Source organism: Protopterus annectens, chromosome 17.part0 (genome assembly GCF_019279795.1).
Source record: "Protopterus annectens isolate FY-2018-M chromosome 17.part0, PAN1.0, whole genome shotgun sequence".
NCBI lineage: Eukaryota > Metazoa > Chordata > Ceratodontiformes > Protopteridae > Protopterus > Protopterus annectens.
In genome coordinates, this window is record NC_056751.1 from 300,660,209 (window position 1) to 300,676,054 (window position 15,846).

The following is a 15,846-nucleotide window of genomic DNA, read 5'->3' on the forward strand; positions in this document are numbered from 1 at the left end:
AAAAATCAATAATTGCATGAATATTACTTTTACAGTATGCTCTATCGTTTGTAATTATTCCATCACTCCAGGCTAATTTACAGGAGGATATCACACAAACTGTGGTATGATTTAGTTGGTAGATGTCCATACCATTTACTATATACCTGTGCCAGGTGCATTTCCCAGGTCCTTTATGTAAGCATGGGTGAGGCTTCCTTTTTACCATCATTCATACCACCCCTGGGGCCAAGTTTTACAACCTGACAAATCAGTGGGTACATCATTATAATTAATTAAAGTAGAGTCAATTTGAGGTACCCACCAATTATTTTTAAATTGCAAGGGCAATGTAACCAATGGACAGACCTGCTTTGTTTTTTTTTACTAGCAAGTTAGTCAAAAATCAGTATACAAGACTTGTTTTTACATGTAAAATCTATTGACTTTAACCAATGATATAGTTGCAGTTTTCATTGCCAATGGGTTGCCTTTTTAGCCCACCAAATTTGGGCAAATTGCAAATATTGCTGATTAGCAGCCAACTGAGATAGGATACAAAAGGTCTGATTTACTTCTGCTGTGAGGTTATTTAAAATGTGTTCTGTATATGTATTAGTATGTTTAATCCACCTCCACATGACAGTTTGAGTTAAAATACTGTCTACAGTTCTTTGTTCCAGTTCGGGATCATGATCTGATAGTAGTTTAAATGCCATATTTAGATCAGTACCCAAACGGCCTAATTCGCTACTTAGGGTATTTATATCCACACTGTTTAAGAATCCAGTCCCTGTTCCAACTGCACCTAGTGCAGTACCAAGAATACCTGTAACACCACGTTTATTCCTTTTATATTTGAATGTCTGTATTTGATATGCAAGGAATTAAATGGCCATAATTGTACAATTTTACAATGTGGGTACTTGGTAGTGATATCAACTGCTGTCATGTTAATTATCATTTTAATACGTTGTATAACTCTAGCACTACTTACAGTTTTACATCCTCTTGTATATCTTACCACATGTCCCAAACCATTAAATACAGTTGAACTATTGTCCATGGCATATATCTCCAAACTTGGAGAATAGGGTTTCCACGGTGTCATTTTCCCTTTGAAATTCAGCTATGCAGGAGGAATCTAATGGAGACTTGGCCAGTGGAAATCCCGACTCATTTAGTTTTTGATATAAACCTCCAAAAGGGTTGGAAGCACACTTTTTAGGATGTCTGTCACAGTTTAGTCTGCATACAGTTGTGATGTTCTCCGTTTCAGTGATGCTCCAAGTTAGGGCAGGTTTTGGTGTTACCGCATATAGATCATCCCCCAATTTCCAGTAAAAGTCACAGTCTGTTGTTAGGTTTGCAACATCTTCCTCATCAAATAGAGGGATAGGATCAAGACAGTCATATGGCCCATCTAAGTGTTGTTGTCGGAAAAGGTTGGCACCTTTCCAAACAGTGGCAGTAATCTATGGAGAGGAAAGTATAATGGTTGTTTAACAGAATTTAGTAATACTAAAACAGTATTACCGGGTCCATCACAAATCACAGTTCCATGTTTATTTGGCTGATTGGGTGTGGTCACCATAACTCTCATTCCCAGCCATTTGCTTGGTTTAGTATTACAGTCTTGTAACAAAATAACAGCGTCTTGATGCATACAAATTTCTACTAAAGGTTGTCCTTTTTGAATCATCTGTGTCTTGTTATCTAAATTGAAAGCCTCTACTATTACTTCTCGTTCTGGCTCCCATAATGTAAAAATGTCCCAATTTTTCCCTAATAGTCCTTTTTGCCCCCAGTGCCAATTTTTTGGGAGATAGAGTTTCTAACCTGTCTCAACTAATACTATATTTTGTGCTGGCATTCTTTGTTCAGTCAATGTGCATAGCCAGAACTGAGTTTGATCAGCATTTGTCAAAAGAGTGTATATGGCATTTGGGTTTAGCTTTTTTAATTTCAAAATGCAACAGTTGAACCGAATGTCATTTATATGCATTTGCAAAGGAGTTCCTTGATGCTTTTGAGGCCTATTATTTAGCTGGCTCACAGCTAATTTTAATACATTTGCCCAGCCTTGTAATGTCCCATCACTTGCATTTTTTTGGATTTGTTCTTTAAGGAGCCCATTATACCTTTCAATCAAACTAGCAGCTTGAGGATGATATGGGATATGCAGCACCCATTGAACTCCATTTTCCTTTGCCCATTCATGAACTTCTGCTCTGGTAAAGTGACTGACTTGGTCACTTTGGAATCCCATATGTCACACATAATTTATTTAGTCCTTTTAACACTGCTTGTTGGTTTGCCTTTTTGCATGGAGGCACCATTAGTAACCCTGAATAAGTGTCCACCATTGTTAGGCAATATTGCTGATTTTGATCCAGTGGTAAAGGACCAATAAAGTCTATTTGCCAGATTTGTGCTGAACGACTGCCTCGGTGAATGTGTCCACATACTTCTGCCTGCAATTGCTTTTGTTTATTTCTTTGGCAGATTTTACACTGATTTATAACATCTGTAGTTATTTGCTTATTTAACTGCATACCATGCCTTTGTGTCCATTTTATTGTTGCATCTCTTTCCAAGTGCCCACTCTGATCATGGGCCCATCTTGCCATACTAGCACTTTTTATCTTCTCTTCGGAAACACATACCGCAGCCATCTTGTCTACCTGCTGGTTATGCCTCCTTCCATTTGTCACAAGTGATGCATGGGCATCTACATGTCCAACACTGATTTTGCATTGTTGAGCTTTTTTCCAAATCTGTTGCCAATCTTCTGAGCCTCCCACAGAGGTCTGCCATGGATCTTTCAAACCTGTTGTTGCCAGGCAGGTAACCAGGTTGTCAGTCCTTTAAATACTGCCCAGCTGTTAGTATAGATGTACGCTTCATCTCCAGGTGATAAACTATCGATGACTAGGGTAACAGCTCATAATTCTGCCTGATTATTTGAACCAGCAGTACCTTTGTCAGATAACACGGTTTTTGTTCGTGGGCAATAAGCCACTGCAGCCCAGGTCCTGCCATTTGATCCAATTTTAGCAGAACCATGAGCAAACCAATGCGTGTTTCTGTTTTTTTGCACCTAAATTATCAAATGATGATGCTTCAGTGATTGGTGACTTCGGAAGCCCCTGTCGCTGTTGTTTTTTCACATTAGTATTACCCAAAATTACCAGTCCAGCCAACTGTTGTACCTGAGATACTCCAGGTACGATGTTGGCCCTTTCCTGTAAATACCATTTTCATTTTTGTACAGTCGAAGATTGTGCTATTAGAGGTTTTATTAAATTATTATCTCGTAACCACCCCTGGATTGGGTAGTCTATCTTAACTGTCACTATTTGTTGTTTAGTTATTTCTTCCACACGAATTAATGCTGTGTACACTGTCAGCACATGTTGCTCAAGGGGGCTGTATCTCAGCTGCGCTCCAGTTAGAGATTTGGCCCAAAATCCCAATGGTCTCTTTTTCCCAGTGACATCCTTCTGCCATAGTCCCCAAGACATAACATTATTGGCAACAGTTACTTCCAGAATAAAAGGTTGCTGTGGATCAATTGGGCCCAGCCCCTCACTCTGCTGTAGGGCCTTTTTTGCTAATTCAACAGCTGTTTGCTGCTTAGGACCCTATTGAAAGTCACACTTTTTTCTTGTTACATAGTGAATAGGCCGCAAAATCAGTCTAAGGTGAGGTACGAACGCCTTCCAAAAGCCCATTGCTCCCAAGAAGGCCTGTGCCTGCTGTTTCATTTTTGGGACTGCAATTTTCTGAATACTCTTTAGTGCCGCTGCAGGAATTTCTCTTTTTGCTCCATTCCAAATCATACCAAGGAATTTTACTGATGTCCCTTGTTGTGTTTTATTTTTATTTATAGCCCACCCCCTGTTCTGAAGGTGCTGGATTACAGTTTTTAATGTGATATATACATCAGACTTCTCTCCGGTAATCATTATGTCATTAATATAATCAAAAACAGTCACTTTGTCCAGCTGTAACATGGCTAGATCTCTAGCAACCAGTCCATGAGACAAGGTAGGGCTGTGCAGATATCCTTGTGGTAACACTTGGAAGGTGTACTGCCTCCCCTCCCAAGTAAAAGCAAATTGAGCTCTGCTTTCTTCTACTATTGGAATGGAGAAGAAAGCATTTGCTAAGTCCACAACTGCGTGACATGGCCCAGCAGATGAAGACAATCTTTCCACGATCGTAACAATGTCTGGAACAGCTGCTGCTAAGGGTGGGGCCACATTGTTCAGACCTTGATAATCTACAGTCATCTGCCATGATCCATCAGGTTTCTTTACTGGCCAAACCGGACTGTTGAATGGACTCACAGTTGGCTCGAGTATGCCAACCCAAAGCAGTTTTTGGATCATTTCAGTGATCTCGGCATGCCCACCTGGGATACGATACTGTTTGAAGTTTACTATTGTTTTAGGTGTGGGAATATAAAGTGGTTTTCACTTAGCATTGCCTCGGACTACAGTCTTGACTGCGTTGACTGAACAATGCCGCACTCCAAACCTAAATGGCCCTACAGTGGTTTTTAAAGTTCTACCTTTTAACACATCTATTTCTAAAATGTGTTCAAGTACTGCAGCTATTACTGCTTCAATGAAAATAGGAACTCCATCCCCGAAAGCTATCTTAACCTTAGTTTTGGTACCTAGTGTTTTTGCCCCCCTATAACCATCGATCTCTATACATTGTCCATGAAATCTACGGGGGTTGCCTGCAAAAATGGTTAGTTTTGATCCCGTGTCTACCAGAGCCATTACATGCTGTGGCCCTCCCCTCCAAAAAATGGTAAGAGGTACGTAAGGGCATCGGTCCCCAGGTGTAATTGCTCTTACTGTACCCCTAGCTACTGGGGACCCACCTACTAGTCAATTTGTCTCAGTTTTTTCAACCGGGGTTCTCCATTCCTTTTCTCCCCAATCTCTCTCATCACTGAATTCCCCCTTTTGCCGCTGTGCTAACTCCTCATCAGTAGGGATGTCAGGATATAATTGAGTCCACCCTGATTCCCTTCAGTGGTACTTCTGGTTGGACTTTTTGTAGGGATTTGCTTTTTGCCTGAAGAGCTTGAGCCTTTATCTTTTTGTTTTTGCTTCCATTTTTATAAAGTTCCTCAGTAACTATCTCGTCTGTTTCTGCAACTTTTCCCCCCACCTTAATAGATCTAGAAACATTTGCTTTCTTGTGACTTTTTCACCAGATTTATCTTTTGGCTTCTCTGCATTTGCTTTTCTAGCTCTTCTCTGTTCTTTTTCTTCCACTAATTCTGCCATTTGATTTAGAGTGGCTATTACATCCCATACCTGCTGACCTGCACATCTTGCTAGGGCTGCCATCAACTGCCCTTTCCACCACTGTGGTGCATTTTTGATCAATTTACTTTTTATATTGCTGATCATTATTTGTGCATCTGGCCCTTTTAGAAGCACTACTGCCCCATTCTTTAATTCCAATGAATAAATGGTAGCCAACATAGCCATTTCTCTTAACTGCTGTATTGCCTCTGCTATTATTTTTTAAGACTTATGTTCATCGGCTACTGCTGTAGCGTCAGGCCAAGCAGCTTGGAAAGCCATGGTTAACCACACCACCAGTGTATTTATCTGGGGATCATCATGGTTCAAATTGTTTACTATTTGCTTTAAACGTGGGTGGAACACCAAGCATGCACATCGGTGCATCTCTTCAGCATTTAGAGACACTGCTTCTCCCCCTGTGTCCCAAACCCGAAGAAACCACACTAAAACAGATTCCCCTGGCTTTTGCTTATAGATTTGGATTACATTTAATAATTCAGCTTGGGTATAACTCCGCACCTCAACCTATTGTTGTGGCACCCCCCCCCCCAGTGTACTGTTCCTTTCACTCAATAACTAGACCTGCCTTCACTGATGGGGAATTTACTATTTCAAAATCCCTATCACCCTTATCAGTTGAGGGGAGATCACCTTCCAACTTCTCGGGGTCAAACTCTGTCTTACACAGCAAAGCATGAACACGGGGCCTTGAGGGCAGACGGCATGGCTTTCTCCCATTTTAATGTCTATGCTGTTGAATTATTCAAATAGCTAGAGTCACTGAATTAGATTTCCAGTGTTCAGCTTCCTCTCCTACTTTAGCAAGTGCCATATCTGCCTTCTCTAAAGCATCTTTATCCAGTCTGTGTGTATGCATGTGTTCTTTACATTGCTCTTCTAACTCTAGGACTTTTTCTTTTAGTTTCCCTACAGCTCTATCTAATTCCTGAATTGCCTCAAAGAACAGCCATCTGGCTACTCCCACCCCTTCCTTCACCTTTTTCCCCCTAATCATCCAATTTTAGTTCCGATAAAGCTTTAGCTAGACTATCGGGGTCTGCCTTAGGTCTTTCTTGCAAACGTTTTGGGGAAGGAGGGGGTGAAACTTGACTTAATACCTGAGCAAGAGGATCCCATTTCCCAATCAATGCTGGCATCATAGTACCAACGCCCACCTTATTTGGGGTACCTGACACAACATCCTTCTTGCCTATGCCTATATGTTTTAAAGGAAAAAACATTGGTTCTTGTTGTGACATTTCCACTGCAAACCTCAGACCCTGCTCGCTGCACCAAATGAACTAATCTGTTACTTTAAAGTCTGAGGTTAATACATAACTAGAAATGACACAAGACACCAAAGCTCAAACTTAGCAATTTATTAAACAAAAACTTACTAGATAAACAGAAAAAACTAATAAATCATATTAGTTATATATATAATCATATATATGTATATATATATATATAAATATATATATATATATATATATATATATATATATATATATATATATATATGGGTCTACTTCCTTTGACCTAACTCCCATTTGCCTGACACCCATTTGCCTGAAACCAAATTACTGAAATTTCATTTGCCTGACACTTCATTTGCCCGACACTTCATTTGACTGACAAGTATTATTAGCAAGAAAATGGAATATGCCCCCTTCCCCACTGTAGTATGACCCTGGAGTTATAATATATAGTTAGGGGGGGTGTGGGGCACAGCCCCCCACAAGGGGGGGTGTGGAGGGGGGCGAAGCCCCCCGCTTACTTTCCTTTTACTAAGCAATATTACATCAAAAGTTAACAATATCATATGAAATGAAGTGAGGGGCTTCGCCCCCCACACCCCCCGTTGTGGGGGGCTGTGCCCCCCACACCCCCCCTAACTATATATTCTAACTCCAGGGTCAGACTACAGTGGGGAAGGGGGCATATTCCATTTTCTTGCTAATAATACTTGTCAGTCAAATGAAGTGTCGGGCAAAAATGTTGGGCATCAATGGACCTTGTAATTACAGACCTATAAATTTAAATAAATCTAATCAGCCTCATCTGTAAGGCTATGAGAGGGTCATTATGGAAGTAATAAATAAGGATACAGGTAATCTACAAATGTTTGATGCAAGCCAGTTTGATTTTGTCAGTGGTAGATCCTGCCTGCTTAACCTTTTCAACTTCTTTGAAAAGATTACTGAAGCAATGGATGAGGAAAAATCAGTACACTGTATATGTAGAGCCTGCAAAGACAGTCAAAACCATCCTTCACTCAGATATTGTTAATAAACTCTTCAAGCTAACTATTAATTTCTATGTAACTTTAATAGAAAATTGGCTCACACATAGAACTCAGAATATTGTGGTAAGTAGCTCTACCTCCTGCAAAAGACCTGTCACCGAGAGGCTCTGTCTTGCATATATAGCCTCAACAGATCCTATCCTCTTAGATCTACTGCACATCCACAAGTCCATTGGTGGCACAAACCCTTGCATAAGAGATCTTAATCTCTTCTACAACAAAAACAGGATGTGTTAGAGGGATAGACATGTATCACGGTTAATACCACTTCTTTGGAATAATTTCCCTCTCCACATAAAGCAGAGTACTTCCTTTATGCCATTCAAATGTAATCTGAATGAATGAATGAATGAATGAATGAATGAATGAATGAATGAATGAAAAGATGCAAAGTCACCCCTGGTTTAGCATCATTGTCCCTTGGGGGCAGTATGTAAATATTCTGTCAAACTCTGGGTTATTTATACTTAAATTACAAGGGCTAAACATTTAATGGGAATGCAGGGCTAGGCTTCTAAAGATCCTCACAGATAAATTGTGAAACTCTGAAGATATGAACTAGATTGATTATGTATATGCTGGCCTCAGTAGATAGAGTTAGCCATTTTCTTTTGATCTTTGTTTCTCAGGGATAGTTGAGTTCTGAAGAAGTCCTGGAGTGGGATGAAAGTGCTTAACTCTCAACTTATTGACAATAAATAGATTTATACAACTCTTGAGCTGGATACCGTGGAGTTCTTTTGGCTACTGGTATTTTTACTGCATGGGTAACACACATTTTTAGTTCTGTAGTTGTAATTTTGTCTTAGTTTTGCAGAACATGAATCCAAAGCATGTCAAGAACATCTAAAATCTACCAATAATTTAGTAATTATTTTCTATGGGAATAGAACTATATTTACCAGATGAGGCAGTGGTTGTCTATGCCAGGTAGTCTCTTGTGTCAGAAACCTTACCACTAATTTTCTTTTCTTTTTTTTTAATTTTAGACTCTTACTGTTACCACACATTTTCAAATCTATAGGGAAGACCATATCATGGCATTGTTTGAGGATGAATTGGACCAGATTTTAATGATATGTATAGATTCATTTGGTGCCAGCCTTAAATGTGTTTCATTTCAAGATAAATAACATCCTAGGATTTGTTAGAGAAAAGGAGTTTTGCAACTTGTTGGAAGTTAACCACCACAATGCAGAGTACTTCCACATTGTCTGGGCAGTTCCCTTGCCAAGAGTTTTCACAATAGCCTTAGCAGCTATAGGAACAATCATGCCTCCTTTCCTCCATGCTATGATTCAGTTACTGGTTATTCAAGATGTTCACCTTAACCTTAGTACGGTATTGCTCTTCAGGTTACACACATTTCCTTGATTATTTTGTTGCTTATGTTTAGCTTCTTGAAACAGACAACTGAGGGCATTTTTATAAATGTGTATCATTATATAGCAACACTTAAGGAGACACAGGAACCTGATGAATTTTAGACACAATGAGTCCTAGAATAAATATATATTTTTTGAAACTATAACAGACAAGGATCTGCAGGTTTTAACTTCCATATTGATGTCATCAAAATTTGATGTAGTATGTGGGTTTAAATCCCACCACTGGTGCTAGTTAATATGAAAAGGGCAATTGGGCTTAAGGATGTATGGTAAATGAGTACTTCTGCCCTTGGTAATGGCTAGCATCTTCTACAATTAAATAAGCTTTCCAGTGTATGGTTACACATCAGAATTACATTTACTGCCAGCCGAACATTTCACACACATCAGACTGACACTAGTACCTAACAGTGCAATCTTACCCATAGTAATTAAAACTTGACCAAAATTATTTTAAACAGAAACAGAAAAACACATACACAAACACACACACATGCAATTATTTCTAGAGTGGGAGTGGTAATGCAGAAATTGATGATGGTCAAATAGGACCCTAGGCAGGATAAAGGACTGGGCTATGATAGCCCACTGGATGCATGTATCCCTTTTCTGGAGCATCCCAGGAGCACTGCCTGATAAAGTGATTTGGGCAGAGAACACAAAACACAAAATGAAGGCTAACAGAATCAAACTATACACTACAGGAAACAGCTTATTAACAGCTCATGCTATTACTCATCTACACTAAATGCCAGACTAATGTGGACCCTAAGCACAGTGTATTCCACACTTGCATGCTTGAAAAAAACAAATCTAAACTAAAAATGTATTCATAGTTAAAAAATGAACATTAAACTTGTCGACTTCATGCTGTCTTTATTCACAGTCAAATAATAAACATACTGTCAGCAATCAACAAAACAAGGAAACCAAGGACCTTTCCTAAAGAACATGGCTCATGTGATGATGTTCCTGTTTGCTACAATTGATTTTTTCCTTTACACTGAATCCACTTTGGGATGCAGAAACCAAATATTTATTTATATACAGCCACACAAGAGTATGAACAATAAGACATATGTAAGTTTGTTCATAAACCACAATGCTCCAATGACTGTCATTACCATTACCAGAAAATTTTTCTAACAAATCAGGTTCATCTTGGGCATTAGTTCTGAGTGAGTTGCTGCAGGTCTATCTCAAGAATTAGTGCTGATTTGCTCCAGGTCTAGCGCGAGCATTAGTGCTAATTTGCTCTAGGTCCATCTCAAGTGTTAGTGTTGGATGAGTTGCTGCAGGTCCATCTCAAGCATTAGTGCTGAGTTGCTGTAGGTTCATCTTGGGCATTAGTTATGAGTGAGTTGCTCTAGGTCCCTCTCGAGCATTAGTGCTGATTTGCTCTAGGTATATCTCAAGTGTTAGTGTTGAATGAGTTGCTGCAGGTCCATCTCAAACATTAGTGCTGAGTTGCTCCAGGTCCATCTTGAACTTTAGTGATGAGTTGCTCCAGGTCCAGTTTGAGCATTAGTGTTGAATGAGTTGCTCCAGGTCCATCTCTAGCATTAGTGCTGAGTTGCTCCAGGTTTATCTCGAGCATTAGTGCTGATTTGCTCTAGGTCCTTCTCAAGTGTTAGTGTTGAATGAGTTGCTACAGGTCCATCTCTAACATTAGTGCTGAGTTGCTCCAGGTTTATCTCGAACATTAGTGCTGAATTGCTCCAAGTTTATCTCGAGCATCAGTGCTGAGTTGCTCTAGGTCCATCTCAAGTGTTAGTGTTGAATGAGTTGCTGCAGGTCCATCTCGAACATTAGTGCTGAGTTGCTCCAGGTTTATCTTGAGCATCAGTGCTGAGTTGCTCTAGGTCCATCTCAAGTGTTAGTGTTGAATGAGTTGCTCCAGGTCCATCTCGAGCATTAGTGTTGTGTTGCTCCAGGTTTATCTTGAGCATTAGTGCTGAGTTGCTCCAGGTCTATCTCGAGAATCAGTGCTGAGTTGCTCCAGGTCCCTCTCAAGCATTAGTGCTGACTTGCTCCAGGTTTCTTTCACACATTAGGTGAGCTGCTTCTCTGTGGTAACTATACATACACTAAAAAAAATGAAGACCAGATTTGCTATTTTCAGCTGTTGTACAAAGAATAGCTTTACTAAAACAGAAATAAAATGTGCTGTAATAGTTTTCATGTTACTTCTATTTTAGCTTCAAGAGAGTTTCTCTGGAAAAGAAGAAAGTGGAGCAAAACAGAACATAAGAGCAGACCCACATAATTGGGTTGGTAGATGTAGGTGGTACAGAGCAGCCAAGCAGTCCCAGATAATTGGGTTATGAGATGTTGGTGGAATACTTTCTTACTTCTTTTTATTTTTTATTTTTTAGTTAAGTTTTAATCAGGCCTTTCTACCTTCACCAGTCTTTAAACAACTACCTAGTTCACCTTTTGTTTGACCTGGCCATGGGTAAATGGTAACTCTACAGCATCAGTGCTACCCAACTTTACAGTGCATTACTAGATGCTAATAAAATGAGAACTCACTTTATTTACCCTTAAAATAAGCCTACATTTAAATATATAAATGGTAGAAATTAGCTCTGAGTAGACAGCTTTAAGTGAACAGACACCATAAAATTGTTGGCTAACTAGTAAAGAAAAAAAAACCTTGGGCTCTACTGCTTGGATTCCAGACTATGGTCCTGCCACTATTTTTCTGGCTAAATGTTATTTCAGTCTTCTCTCCATGTCTCCTCTATCTGTAGTGCCCTTTTGTTGTCTTGCATAATCTAACCTTCTGAGTTTTTTTGTGAAGACCCAGTTGCGTATCATTGCTACAATAAAATTGAAATGTGACTTTATGGAATATAATGATTTACAGGATGTGTCTCTCTTTTTTTTTCTTTATATACTGATTTTTGTGTTTTGTATGTGATAGTTTAAATTTGTTGGTTTGCCTTGTATTGTATTGTATTGTATTGTAATGCATTACATTGCATTATATGACATCTTATAGGTTTTGATAACTGTGGAGCTTCCAGTGCAGTGTTCCCATTTGTGATTCAAGAACACGCTAGCTGTAATGAGCTAAAACCTTATTACTGGCAATTTGCAAGTTTCCTGAATGCAGTTACTACCACAACATGATCAGAATGTCATGGTAGTAACCTGCTTCTCGTGTAGGCACTGGAATCCTCATCTAGTCATTCTCTCACTCATGTGTACACAAAAATGCACCTGCAAAAACACACACACACACACACACACACACACACACACACACACGCACGCACACACACGCACACACACACACACACACACACACACACACACACACACACATGTGCACGCAGAACAGTCCATGTACTTGTCCTGTGGTTCCCCCTAACCCATAATACTTTTGTGCCATTACAGCACATATATATATATATATTAGGCCATAGTGGTCTAGTATATCCCCACCACCTATGATCCCTATTACAATGTCTGTGCTATTACACAACCTTAAAGGGTCATCCCTGGTAGTCTAGTGGTTCCCACCACCCCTATCACCCTTATGAAGTCTATACTATTATGGCAGTTCACATTATCCCTGGTGTCCAGTGGTTCTTCTCCACTGCCCATAGATCTCTGTACTGATGTTGGTGCCATTATGGCACTTTAGAGTATGTTCAGGGCTCCCATCATCCCTATTATGCTGTTCTGTGTCTTAGGGCACTTTATGGAGTAGTGTCTAGTGTATCCCTTCCACTCCCAGTCCATGTAGTCATGTAGGTGCCATCATGGCACTTTAAAGTTGAATCTCTGGTGTCTAGTGTATCCCCCAACCCCAGTCCATATTGTAACATTAGTGCCATCATGGCATTTTAAAGTTGAATCCTTGATGAATAGTGTATCCCCCCACTCCCCGCTCCCATAGAAACATTTCTTGAATCATTTGGAGAGCACATGGCTAATTATCATGTGCTACTTCAAGGAATGCCTCATTAGTGTTCAGCACAGCTGCAAGGCCAGCCCTTGTTGGTGCTGCACATCTTCATACTGGAGACTGTGCAGCACCATGTAAGAGTTTTTGCTGAATAGCAAAAAAGTACTGTGACATGAACAAGGCCATGTATATGTCACTGTTCCTTTATGAATTCAGTCCATAATGTTCAAGAAAAGTTAACATCCAATTTAGAAACTATCTACTTTTGTATAAAAGAAACATGGTGTGCTTATTATCTCTGTATTGTATATTCAAAATAGAATGTCCATAGTCTTTACAGGTATGTAATAGTCTTTAAACTATGTCTTCAAAATTATGTTCCAGCAACAGATTGAAAGCACTATCTTAACTGATTGATCTGAATTAATCCCTCTCTATATAAGTCTCCATGTAAAATTTCCTGTAGCACAATTTAAATTTTAAGATACTTTCTTGTTTCTACAGTTAAATGCTGAAGGGAGAATGGTAAAATTCAACAAGCCAGAGTCCAAATAAGGGGATCATCTTTGACCTACATCACATCTTTAAGCAGCATTAGACTTTGCATTGATGGCCACTTTAGTTAGCTGTCATAACTCATTTCCATATTTTATCTTCTGTAATATGAATGCAAGTTATACTCAATCTGTGTGAGTAAACAGCACTAACAATCAACTTGCAACTTCAAACATTCACTAGTAATAAAACAGAGTATGTCACATTTAAAAAAACAGCACTTCAGAGGTCACTTTCTGAGTGATGGTTTTATCGCATTTACTTTCATTTCTAGTGAGTATGTGAACTTTATACCCCCAGAGAGTAAGCAATCAAGGTAAACTGCAAACTTTTATCTAATAGCTACATAAAATGCACACATTTTCTTAAATTAAATATACTAAGCTCACTCTGTTTATAAAATCAGTGAAGGAATCCCTGCTAGTCACACCATAAGTGCAAACTTATTTATTAGAAATGTGGTCCAGGAGACCATTAAGTAACCTAATCCAATTTCCTTGTTGCCCCAGATCACGTTGTCTGGTTAGTTCTTTTACTAAAAGTCACACAGTAAGCAAATGGAGACTGGAGGAATCAAACCCTGCACTACAGAAAGTAGCTCATTAACAGTTCATAACCCAAATCCTTTGTGCTAACTGCTGTGGAATTATTTCTACCACTCAATGCTTTCATCTTTAACTTTAACTCACTTGCACCAACAGAGCTCCCGTTTGCACTATCCTGCAAAGGGTATGTACAAACTCTGTAACTTTGCTTCCAAATCTTTCAAGGTATGTCTGACTGGGGCAGTTAGCTTATGCTTAGGCAGAGAGCACTTTCTATGACAAGATTAAACACATAAGTGTCTCATGATGGTTGTACTTGAAGTGTTGAAAGTTACATAGGTATTAAACAATTAGGTATTCTTAAAATGGATGCTGCAGCAACAGTCAAGGATGAAATAAGACATAGAGAATAAAACGTTTTAAAAGCAAATTTGCTGCAGACAGAAAAGGTAATGAAACTGTTCAGTATCAATATTTAAAGGCAGTATGAACTGTTCTGGTACATTTGTTCAGTTAACATCAGCTGCAGAGCTTTCCCTTGGCATTGGCACTTACTTTTTATTCATAGTCTGTAGACTGGGCTCATTTATGTAACAGCATGCATTAGTTTGTCTTGATTTAATTAATCCTGTCCAGCAAAGTAAAAATATTATAGGATAAAAAGAACAAATTAATGTATTATTCCCTGCACCATACTAATTCAGCTCACATGCTGTAAGTCACCATCACCTTCTCGACTAGTAAGGTCTTACATTTTATAACTTAAGTTCCTAACACTGTCAGCCTCTGTCATTTCACATCAGACATGGCACACCGGTCATGCTCTTTACATAACTCAGTTACATTTATTTAACACTGTGTGTACTTGATTGTTATAAGGAATGATCTTTGTATAAGCACATACTTTGTAAAGTCAAGAAACAAGTTTTCATTTCACCTATAAAGAGTAGTACATTTTCACAGTCACAAATTCAGTTATATATAATTTTACACAATTTCATTTATATATTGCACTTTACTGAAATGGTAAGCAGATTGCAGTTTTTTTTTTTTTTTAGTTTTTTTTCTTTCAGTTATTTGCACACATTTTAATTTGATGTACCTCTGATAGTAGCTAGTGGTCTTTTCAGGTATTTTTCACTAAGATGATATATTGTCCCAGTTTTTCATAGTTCTCACACACCTCTATATTTTCTAAACTCAAATGAGTTTTGGTGAGAAAACCTCAAGAAATGCAACCTCAGGTAAACTACACACATCATGTTACACTAACCAAGTTTTTTGTTTTGAAAGACCCTATGAGTTCTTGGTGACAAGGCAGAATGCTTTTGGCATTTTTACCTGGCATATCTTTTGACTAGGGCAGCTGCGGTGGTGCAGCGGTTAGCGTTGCTGCCTTGCAGCAAGTGGTTCTCCGGTTCGATCCTTGGCTGGGGTGGTTTCTGTATGGAGTTTGCATGTTCTCCTTGTGGTTGCATGGGTTTCCTCTTGGTTCTCCGGTTTCCTCCCAAAGACATGTTGTAGGTGGATTGGCTACTCTTATTTGGTGTGAGTGCGTGCATGTGTGTGCCTTACGTGGAAGGTTGGGAGCCAGGCTGGCAACTCGACACCCTAAAACTCCACTGCCCATCATGAGCAGACAGGTGATCCGCTGTGGCAACCCCTAACCAGGAAAAGCCGAAAGAAGACCTGGCATATCTTTTGACTAATAGATAACCCTGCTCTTTTGACTATTTGCTAGGTGTCAATGTCTGTATAGTGCTCTATCAGCTAAGTGCACCCTAAATCTATATCCTATTTTATCATCCTTTTGGAGGGCATTGAT

The 15,846-nt window shown here is 39.2% G+C and overlaps 1 protein-coding gene across 1 annotated transcript in view; it reads left to right on the forward strand.

The window, feature by feature from the left end:
• LOC122791430 (doublecortin domain-containing protein 1-like) overlaps positions 1–15,846 on the forward strand; it is a 526,863-nt gene that overhangs the window by 75,900 nt on the left and 435,117 nt on the right. The window lies entirely within an intron of this gene.